General features: G+C 36.8%; 1 long non-coding RNA gene across 2 annotated transcripts in view; it reads right to left on the bottom strand.

The window, feature by feature from the left end:
• Positions 1-11,650, bottom strand: part of LOC144315662 (uncharacterized) — a 330,188-nt gene that overhangs the window by 152,436 nt on the left and 166,102 nt on the right. The window lies entirely within an intron of this gene.

Here is an 11,650-nt window from a genome sequence, read left to right as displayed (position 1 = left end):
TTGGAGCCCACAGAAGGGCAGTTTAAGGGGTTGGGGCTCATGAAATCTTACCCCAAGATTCTAACACACCTTTGAAATCACACATAAGCCTGTTTCATCTAGCACTTTGTAGATGCTCTCTGAACCAAGAGGTTGGTGGGAAACCACAAATAAGCACACTTTCTCTAGAGAAAATTCAACCCACCCTGGCTTGTGGAAATGTATCCAGAGCTGCCTTTGTCTTTGTAATCATGCCAGATTCATTCATTTTTCTCTCCACTGCTCTTTGGGTTTCATAAATTATAAACACAGGTAATTTCTACCTGCAAAGTTTCTGAATGTTTCTAGGAATAGGTTGGAGGGGCAACAAGAGGCAAGACAGGCCACAGTCTTGACCTAGAATGGGATTAAGGTGGGGTGGGGTGCAGTGGGACATGGTTAAAAAATTAGCTCCTACCTGGGGCTGGACACAAAATAAGTACATAGGAAAGACTCTTTGAAATGAACTGAATATAAGAATAACATCCAAGAATTATTATTTTTAAAGAGGATTTAGGTTCAGAACAAATACAACTCCCCTTTTCCGACTTCAAATGCGCCCTAGTTATGGCCGCACTGGAAGAGTTACATGCTCAAAAGGCTGACAGGAACTCAGAGAGTAATATAATCCCCCTGCTCCCTGACAAGATTCACCTTAAATAAGCTCAAATGATCTTTACCTTTATTTTAAATAAAATTTAAACCTATCTAGAAAATCCCAGACTCATAGAAATGGAAGAGACTCCCTCCTGAAATCCAGCATCTTTGACAGGTGGCTATATATGCTTGGAGGGTGAAGAGGGAGATAGGTTCAAAAGCTCATCCCACATCTTTAATCTTTAGAAAGTTAGTTCTCATATCAAGCTGAAACTTGCTTCACTGTAACTTCCATCTGCTATTCCAATTCTGCTGTTTAGAGCCAAGCAAGACATTTGATGCCCTTTCATTTCTCACCTCACCTTCCATCAACTCTCCTCTACACTAAACACCCTCCTTTTCTTTGAATGTTCCCAACATGCTGTGGTTTCCATACCCTTTACCATACCCATGACCTCTCTGTGAATCCACTAGTTGATTGTGTCTTAAAACATGTCTACTAGAACTAAGCCCAAGGCCCCAGATGTGTTTGAATACATGTAGAGCAGTGAGACAATCAGTGGTTATGAACAGCCTTCTGCAATAGAAACACTTGGTTCCACCACCTTTGAGCATTGTGTCCTGCTACAAGTTAAATTCAGAATCTAAGCGTCTCCATCCATAAAATGGGTGTGATAATAAGGTTGTCATGAGTTTTAGTCATGTGCAAAACATTAAACACAGTTCCTTGTACATGGCTAGTGCAAAATAAATGGTGGCTACAATGAATGTTAATTTTATTTGTATTGTTAGACATGATATTCCATTAATTGTGTAAATTTTTAATAGCTATTCATGCCATTCATTTACAAAAGATGAGTCAGCCAAAATACAATTTGTTTCCATAGAGTGTTATCAAGCAAACATCTCCTCTACCTTATATTTGTGTAACTTATAATTTGAATTCAAATTCAAAATTTGTCTGTATTCATGCATATCTTCCAGCTTATTGTTCCAACATACAAATATCATCTATTATGAGTAAAAATAGAAAAGACCTTCCAAGACCTATTCCCTTGGCCAGGAGCCTCAGGACTTGATCACATAGCATTTGGAAGCTTTTCTAACATAAGCAGTACCTCCATGTAGTTGGGGTCATCTTGTGTCATGTTTCCTTTCTCTATTTGGGACTCCAGTGCCCAAACTTCCATCATTAGTATTTTAACTTATGAGTTCATTCAACAAGTTAAACACATGTTTATTGAATACCTTCTCTAAGGCAAACACTTCTCTTAACTGTGTCTATGCAGTGGATGAGGCAGGCAAGACCCCTGCTTCACAAAGCATACATTCTGGAAAGGAAGATAGAGAAGCAAGAAGTGCATGCACCAGACAAGTTCAGATCATGATAAGAGTTATAAGGAAATAAAGCAGATGGCAATATGGAGAGGGATGTGGGTGGGGAGAAGTCCACTAGACTGAGTGGTTCCAGAAAGCACTCACTACTAAAACGAGGCTAGGAGCTGCCAGACCCAACAGATGCACAAGTCAGCATTTACCAGTCTGTTTGGCTGTTCCTTTTTTATGGACATGAATGACACCAAAATGTTAAGTCATATAAAAGTGGTAAATTGCTCTATCTTCAAAATTCCTAAAAGCCTGGCCCAGGTTGTCTACCCACAGCAAGTTCCTTGGGCTTATCAGACAGAGAGCCTCATTTGCCATTGGCAGGAATGCCAGCAGCTTGGTGTGGTAATATGGAACATCATATGCTCTTCTGAAGTTATGGGAGTAATTAAATTGGGAAAACATATTTTTACTAAATTGGTTAACTTGAGAAACAAATCTTATGGGATCCATAAGAAGCTGGGTACAATCGGTTTACTTGTTGGGAAAGAGGCAGGGAATTGTTTCTCTAAACCTCAGGCCAGGGAGAGCCCAAGCTCATTCCCAGGATCTCTTTAGCTCAATGTTCAGAACACTGTCCTCATTGGACAAGTTGATTTCTCATGAAAAGAAGTCTCCCTCTTTTCTATTCAAAAGATTAGAGATGCACTGGCAAAGGGCTTATAATTGACATTCTTCTTTCCCAGAGTTTCAGGCAACCTGCCCTTTCTAAGCAATTTGGCCTGCTTCTCCCCAGGCTAGCCTCTTGCTAGCTAAGTTCCAGTCTTTGCTTTTTCCAAATCCTAGTGAAATCACATGAGAATATGGGAAAACTTAACAGTGCTAAATATACCTTGGCCAGAATCTCCATCCATAAAAGGAGTGTGATAATAAGGTTGCCATGAGTTGTGCTCGTAGTGGAGAATCTCCACTGTTACATGAGCTCTGGAGCTGAGGTGCAGATTAACTTGTTAGCTGAGCCTAATATGGAAAACAAGCCCATAGGCCTGAGAAGATGGCCTCACTTTTTCCCATGGAATAAGGAAGACACTGGGTCATGTACCTACTATTGCAAAGAAGAATCTCCTTCCTTAGGTAATCAGGTTGCTCTGCACATCCACCCCATCCCACCACAAACCCCTCACCAATGCCTTCAACATACATTCTCAAAGTACCATTTCCCTGGAATAATGCTATGTGCTGTCTACAATTATAGATATATGTATCATGTATTCTATGAATGCATAGAAACTTTCTGGAAGTATTCATGGAAAATGCTCATGGTAGTTACCTCAGGGAAAAATCTGAGTTGAGGGAAGGGAGGTCAAACAGAATTTTTTTTAAATGAAAGTTCTTAATATGTGGAAGGAGAATATTTCAGGAATTACTTGTGCAATGAAAATTAATTGTGTAAATACACACACTACCTGTATCTGAATAGAAATGAAATGGATAGACTCCAAGGGGAAAAAAGAAGAAGCTCAAATGTCCACGTAGCAGTAAGTATGAGAACATATAAAAGATATACACAGAATTTCTGAGGAAATTCTACAACCAGCCAAGTGATCATTCTGTGAAAACTATATGCAAACACAGATTCTGAATAAAATTGCTCAAAAACATATTAATTAGTCCAGTAATAAATTGTGTTAAGGGACACCTGGGTGGCTCAGTAGTTGAGACTTTGGCTCAGGGTGTGACCCCAGAGTCCTAGGATCAAGTCCCACATCGGGCTCCCTGCAGGGAGCCTACTTCTCCCTCTGCCTATGTCTCTTCCTCACTCTGTGTGTCTCTCATGAATAAATAAATAAAATATTTTGAAAAAAAATTTAATGTGTTAAATAATTTAGAATAAAATATTGGGAATTAAAAGGAATGATGGCAGTGCCTGGGTGGCTCATTCAGTTTAGCATCTGACTCTTAATTTCTGCTCAAGTCATGATAAGAGAGGGTCCTAGGATTGGCCTGTATGAGGCGCCACGCTTGGCATGAACTCTGCTTGAGATTTTCTCTCTCTCTTTCCCTCTGCCCCTCTCCCTGTTTGTGTGTGCACACATATGTGCTTCTCTCTCTCAAATAAATAAATAAATCTTTAAAGAATAAAATAAATGATGGTGAGTATCAAAATAAATTACATGTTGAATTGAGACTAGTTGTAGGACATGTGGATTCAAAATGAAATATTTTAACTGAAAAAATATACATAATATAAAAATAATTAATTAATATCCTGGTTCTGAAATTCCACAGTAACCACACACACATACATACACACAAAACCAGGAAGTAAATCGGAAAGCTAAAAGCATGGCATGAAGTAAAATGGCACTAATTTCCTCATCTGCAGGAATAGACTTTATTTGCTTTATTTAGGCAAGTACTTAAACTTTCTGTGTCTCTGTTTCCTACAGTGAGGACATAATGAATAAACATACATACATTGTTTAGCATATTACATGGTATATATTAACAGCTCAATAAACATACACTGCAATACTAATATTATACTTATCATTATTTTATTGACTTTGATACTTCTATAAATATAGGGGCAAATATATATTAAACTACTCACCTTTTAGTAGAATTAAAAACCAGACTCAGACTTAATTCATAAGAGAAAACAAGAGTAAATAAAACATAATCTATATATAAATGACACAACACCAAAAAAAGAGAAACAATAAATTAAAAGAATGAAATAAATGTAAAAATTGAACATAATATGTCACTTAAGTGCTTTTGGCTACTATTATCAGAAACCCGGATGTATATTGGCTCAAAGAACAATTAAAAACTTGTCTAAAAAAAAAAAACTTGCCTAATTTAATGTGGCAGAAACAAAACATGTAGAACAGCCACAATGGCCATTGATTCAGAAGCTCAGGGATATTTTCAAGAACCCAGGTTCTTCCCATCTCTTTGCTCTGCCACCTATCCTTGTGAGGACATCAGCCTCAGGCAGGCAGCAAGATGGCACTCTATGCTCTATGGCAGGCTGAGGTGCAGTGTCTAGACATGATGAGGCCTAACAGAGGAAAAGACTGTCATTTCCAATGGATTTCTTAGAACCAAAGACATTTATCCAGAAAAGCCTCCAAACCCATTTGCTTTCTCAATGTCTTGGCCAGGACTGAATTGCCTGCTCATTGCTGAGCCAGTCACTGGAACAGAGTAGGATTACATTTAGGCCTATCACACCTACCACAGAAGTAGGGCAGACTCTGGCTCAAGGAAAATATGGAAATATGTAGGCTCCATTAGGACAAAAAAGGAGAAAACAGATTCTAGGCAGAGGATAGCAATGTTCACTATGTGTATCAGTTTTGAAAATAACTATCAATCTAATTAACTCCCTCATTAATAAATAAAGGCCATTTTTTATGTTTGGTCAAAATATAAAATATACAAGATACAACTCAAACAAGGTCAGAAGGAAAGGTTAAATGCTTAGCCAAGATGTATGTACACAAAAAAGGAAACAGGATGGAAATTGCAAACAAAGCATTAAATAGGCCAAGAGGGGCATTTTAAATTGATTATGGGTATAATCCACAATTAGGATACAACAAATGCATGTCTTCATCTCACATTATATTATAGCATCATGAAATGTAAAGCAGAGCCTCTGACAAACAATAAAACTAAGAGCCATATAGTAATCACAGAAAAGTTAAACACATTTCTCCCAGGTTTGGACCGATTATATTGTCAGAAAAGAATGGAGGGTTCCTAACAGTATAATTAATAATATTTATGTAAAATATTTCTAATTTAAATGTCTTTTAACTGCACTAGTCTGATCTAAGGTAAAACTCATTTGACAGCTCCAGTTGTGTTCATTGTAAGCACCCATCTAATTAGGCAAGCAGTAACTACCTTGAAGGGTTCCCTTGTTCCTTATAGCCCCTCAGGGCTCCTCACCCCCAGAGCTGCCTCATCAATACCAAAGATCAAGCCCTTACATACCTCTGTTCTGGCTGCCTCCTTCAGCTGCCCAGACACCATCTTTGCTGTAGCTGGGCCTGATAAGGGTCAGTTCTGCTGCCCACCTACCTTGCAGAGGTTTTACTTCTTCCCTCTCTGCACAAGTCTAGAAGAAACCGGTCTTTCAAGTCCCATGGCTGAGAGCAGACTAGTCTTTAGCAAGGATTTACTAAAAGCTTATAATAAGGAAAAGAAAAAACAAATCGTCCTTGTCAACAGATGAGCCCACTTCACCTTCCTGTGCAGCTGTGCTCTAGTGTATCTTCTCAGGCTAAGTTCAGCCTTCCCAGGCTTGAACTCCCAGGCTTGACTCTTGTTGCAGGCACTGGCTGACCATGGGAAGGTCAGTTGTATTTAGATGGAATAATACCCTCTCCAATAGCTGTGTATGCTCTGGTCCCATCAGTGACATCAGATAACATTTTTTAAAACTCCCAGTACTACATTTCATCTTAGTTATCTCATACAGACATGTATTTAACTCTATATACTACCAACAGAGAATGCTGTATCTTTTCAAATGTACATGAAGCCCTATGAAAATGCATACTAAGCATTGTAAAATCTGAATAAATTGTAAGGAGGAAAAAAATTGCAAATAAATTTTACAGAGCAGAAACAACAAAACACAACCACTTGGAAGATGAAAAGGTATTCTTAAATCACACTGTTGAAATTTTTTAAATAGCTATTTAGAAGTCGTAATAAATAGAAAATTATACATAAAAACCTTGGTGACATTTTTTCAGGGATATGAATCCTAAAAAATTAATGTAATTAAATTCTTACAAAATTAAAAATGAAATGTGAAAAGAAATGAACAAATGAAATACATCCAACTTGGTTAGCAGAAGAAAATTAAGATAAACACAAGGAAAGCAGAAATTTAAAAATATATTTTAAAATTATGAATTAAAATGATATAATCAATAAATTCTGGAAATAGAGTTTTCAAAGGAAAAGCCAAATAGCAAAATACAGAGCAACATATTCAAGTAAAAATAAAGACACATAGGTTAAAAATTAGAAATGAGAAAGTACACATATCCATAGACTTAAAAGACACAACAATGATGAAAGAAGCAATTTTCTATTAAAATTTAAGTGAATCAAAACTTAATCATGAAGAGAAAGAATATCTAAACTATGAATGAAACACAATGGAAAAAAACCTCTCGGGATCCCTGGGTGGCGCAGCGGTTTAGCGCCTGTCTTTGGCCCAGGGCGCGATCCTGGAGACCCGGGATCGAATCCCACGTCCGGCTCCCGGTGCATGGAGCCTGCTTCTCCCTCTGCCTGTGTCTCTGCCTCTCTCTCTCTCTCTCTCTGTGTGTGACTATCATAAATAAATAAAAATTTAAAAAAAAAAAAAGAAAAAAACCTCTCAGTGTTAATATTTATTAACTTCTAAATGGCACAAGGAAATATGTGGGCTTAAAACTCTCAAGGAACAATGTCTATGCTTTGTCAAATGTTCCAGGGTTTATTTTTATGACATTTCCAGTTTGGCCTCCATAACCTTGATCCTCAAATTTGACAGAGAGAATGCAAACTTATATACCCAGATTGCCCCCCCCCATACACACAGAACCATATACACACACCTACAGATCTGACTTACTGATAATACAAATGCAAAAATCCCAAATAAAAAGCAACACAAATTAATATCATAAGCATACCAAAAATACACATGATCAGGTAAATGGGACTTCCAAAATTTAGAGATGGTATGATTTCAGAAACCCACCAATATCATATCAATTTTGATGAATAAAAATATTCCTGATACTAAGACTAAGCTTTCTTCCTTTAAAAAAAAAAATCTATCTTAATATAGTAGTGGACATTGGTTAAATGATGAAGCACCAAAGGAGCTCACATCAGAGTGAACAGCAATACAAATGATACCAGATGTCACTGCTTTTACATAGGGCTTTGGCAGATGTAGCCAATGCAACAAAACAAGAAAAATAAATGAGATTTATACATTTAAATAGGGATGCAAAAGGAAAACATAAATCACCAAAATATTTGTAAACAAACACAAAATATGCACACATGCATGTACACACATATACACACACATGTCACAGTGGCTTTCCATTAAAAAAATCAGCAAATATCTGAAATATCTAGTAATAAATGTAGGAAGTAGGTAGCATTTGATGAAGAAAACTATTATCTTTACTGAAGCAGGTAAAACATCTTGAATGAATTACAAAACAAATAGTATTCCTGAATAAGAAGAAATAGTTTTTCAAAATAATATTGTAAGTATATCATTTCCTTCAAAATAATTCATAAGTTTCAGTTTGCTTAATTCAAAACACTGAAATTGTTTGAAAAGGTAATGTAAAAATCCCTCTAGAAAAATAAACAAGGAAGCCCCCAAAAGAGAGTAATGAAAAGAGACTAACACTGCCAGATAACACTTACTATAGTATAAAACTCAGTAATTAAACCAACGTGGTGCCAGAGCAAAAATTGTCAGATGAATCAATGGCACAGGGAAGCAGTTCCAGAAATAGATTCTAATAAAAATTAAAGTTTTGACCAGGATCACATTTTAAATCGAGGGAGAAAGAAAAGAATATTTAATAAATGGCTCTTAGTCAACTGATTACATATTTGAAAAGAAAATGTTAGATTTCTGCCCTATACCATACCCCAAAGGCATTGACCCATTAATTATAAAATGGAAGAAGGAAGGGAGGCAGGGAGATATGGAGGATAAAACCGAAGAAAATGTATACTATTTTAAAATGTGATCTATACCTGAAAACAAAGATATCCTTAAAAGACTGGATAGCTAAATTTTAATACCTAAGTGTCAGGAACTTATGTTTGGGGTGGGGGATCACTATTTAATTTTTAAACAAAAAAATCTGGATGAAATATTTTTATCATATATGAGAGCTATGCAAAGAAATAAAATCAGTGGGGGATCCCTGAGTGGCTCAGTGGTTGGGCGCCTGCCTTCAGCCCAGGGCCTGATCCTGGAGTCCTGGGATTGAGTTCCGCATCGGGCTCCCTGCAAGGAGCCTGCTTCTCCCTCTGCCTGTGTCTCTGCCTCTCTCTCTCTCTCTCTGTGTCTCTCATGAATAAATAAATAAAATATTTTTTAAAAAGAAATAAAATCAATGTAAAATCAGCAAGGAATGTGAGCAGGTGATTCACAAAAGGGAAACCAAAATAAGCAATAATAAAAAGAATTTAGTATTTCATGAAAATTAAAACTATGATTTTTTACCTGTTTATCAAAATAATCTTTTTTCCTTTTTTCTAAATCACTTTTTTTTCAATGCTGACAAGGTTGCACTGGAAATATGTACATCCAAACATTGTTAATGAGAGCTTAAATTGGTTTAGATTTTCTAGAGGATAATAGTATCAAGACGTTTTCATTTGTTAAAAAATATACTTTTGGCAAAGTTTCCTAGAGAAATAAGTTGAGATTTGCCCCAAGATATGTGTATAAATATGCCCACAAATGCCATATTTTTAATTTTAAAAATTAATAAGGAGCAACCTTCATGCCTTCAAGTAGGGCTTTGGCAAAATACGTTTCCAAAAATTTGACAAAGGTGTTCATGTATAATGTTTTAAGTGAAAAAGTCTGATGACTAACTTTATCACATACAGCATAAATATGAACATAAATTTGTAAAACAGAAACAAAGATAGATGAGAAAGGGGTGGGGGACAAAGAATAAACATGTCAAACGTTAGATAAGAGGTGGGAATGTAGATGGGTTGTTTTCTTCTTTTATCTTCCTGGCTGTTTGTTTTCTAATTTAATGAATAAGCATCACTTTTAATACCATAAAAAAGATGTCATTTAAAAAATAGTCATTGCTTGGATCAGAATCCTTATTTAGGTGGAAATATTTGGATTAGAGTCATATCTTCTTGAACTTATGTTTTAAATGTCATACCCACAAATAGTTATCACCATCTTTAACCCTCATAGAAACCTGTGTTAAGCCCCTCTTCATTTAAGGCAGTGATATGTACTAGAGACACAGATACATAATAAATTCACCAACTTCAAAAAATTAGAAGTCCATTTTGGCCTCATATGTGGAACTTGATGCACCAACTTGTATTTATTTAATTATTTTCTTTCTCTGCTAGAAATACCTTAGCCTTCCTTACAATTGAGGTACAAAAAATGACTCTTTTTCCCTTGCAGCAGATATAAGGGCACATTGTCATGGAAAAGATGGTAAGTAGGCCAATTGTTTCTATGCTTCTGATAAAAAGAAAGAGCCTCGCCCCCGTGGTAGTCCCAAGGAAGAAAAAAGAACAGTATTTCAGACACTAGAGCCCCTTCGGACAACCCACCTGGTGCCCTGGGGGGACAGCATGAATGGGAACAGCCAGAGAAGTATAAGAACTCTGGCCTAGAGAAGTATAGCAAGGAAAAGCTTGACTTGATTGGCCTCAGGGAGCATTCCCCACACAAGATCCTCGTGAGAGTCCTTCTCAATCCCAGGGCAAATTTGAAAAAGATGCTCATAATATAATATATGTTTTGGTCAGCCTAGATTGCAATAACAAAATACCATAGACTGGGTGACTTATAAACAACAGAAATGTATTGCTTACAGTTCTGGAGTCTAGGAGTTTGAGATCAGCATGATAGCATGGTTGTGTTCGGGAGAGAGGCCTTCTTTACAGTTACTGACAACCGGCTCCTCACTGTATCCTCATATGGCAGAAATGGGGCGAAAAAGCTCTCTGGAGTCTCTTTTATAAGAGTACTAATCCTATGCATAAAGGTTTTACCCTCACGACTACATCACCCTCCAATGGCCACCACCTCCTAATACGGTCATACTGGCGGTTAGGATTTCAACATATGAATTTGGGAGGACAAAAACATTCAGTTCATTGCAATATATGAAGTGAAAAATTCTGATACATAACTGTATCATGTATAGCATGAATATGAACTTAAACTTGTGAAATGAAACAAATTTCCTCCCATCCAGTTGTGTACCACCAAGTAAGGACTCTGAAGAAAGGGCTTTCAACAGCAGCAAGATGTGAGAGCCAGAAGACACAGCAGCGCCAAGGAAAAGCAGCCCAATCCATAACTAGGGAACTCCCCACACAAGTCTGTCATTTAAGTCGATGCCTCCCCCATTTGGATTTATGAGCCCTTGTGATTTAATTTTTCTCAAAACTTGATTATACATTTAAAGACAGGGGACAAATCCCAGTAAGGAGAACTACATAAGCTAAAGTGAAGGACTGGAAATGCTATTGTACCTGTAAGGAGCAGTAAGTGGCAGCGTTCTCTCTCCATGTGTTTATTATTACAGTTTGTCTCTGCTCTAAATTTAAAAACTGTTTATCCCTCCTCACATCAGAATGTGTCAAAAAAAAAAAAAAAAAAGGCATAAGCTGCATTTACCCAACTGGATTTGTCAAAATAGAAACCATTTCTTTTCCTTCCTCTCCTTTGTTTTACTCAAGATGTCTGGTCCTCTCACTTGGGTCCCAAATTCAAGAAAATAATAATCAACGATTGATTTATTTGTGTGGACAAAATGATTTGATGCTGTTTCTTGTCGTTGACAGAATGATCTGGGTGGAATTGCATTCCATTGATAAAACTGTGATGAAATGTTATTTGTTGGATGAATAAAGTTAGAAGTCAAGAGAAATTGCTTTG

Source organism: Canis aureus, chromosome 6 (genome assembly GCF_053574225.1).
Source record: "Canis aureus isolate CA01 chromosome 6, VMU_Caureus_v.1.0, whole genome shotgun sequence".
NCBI lineage: Eukaryota > Metazoa > Chordata > Mammalia > Carnivora > Canidae > Canis > Canis aureus.
The sequence above is the reverse complement of the archived record's forward strand: the minus strand, read 5'-3'. Positions and strand labels throughout refer to the sequence as shown.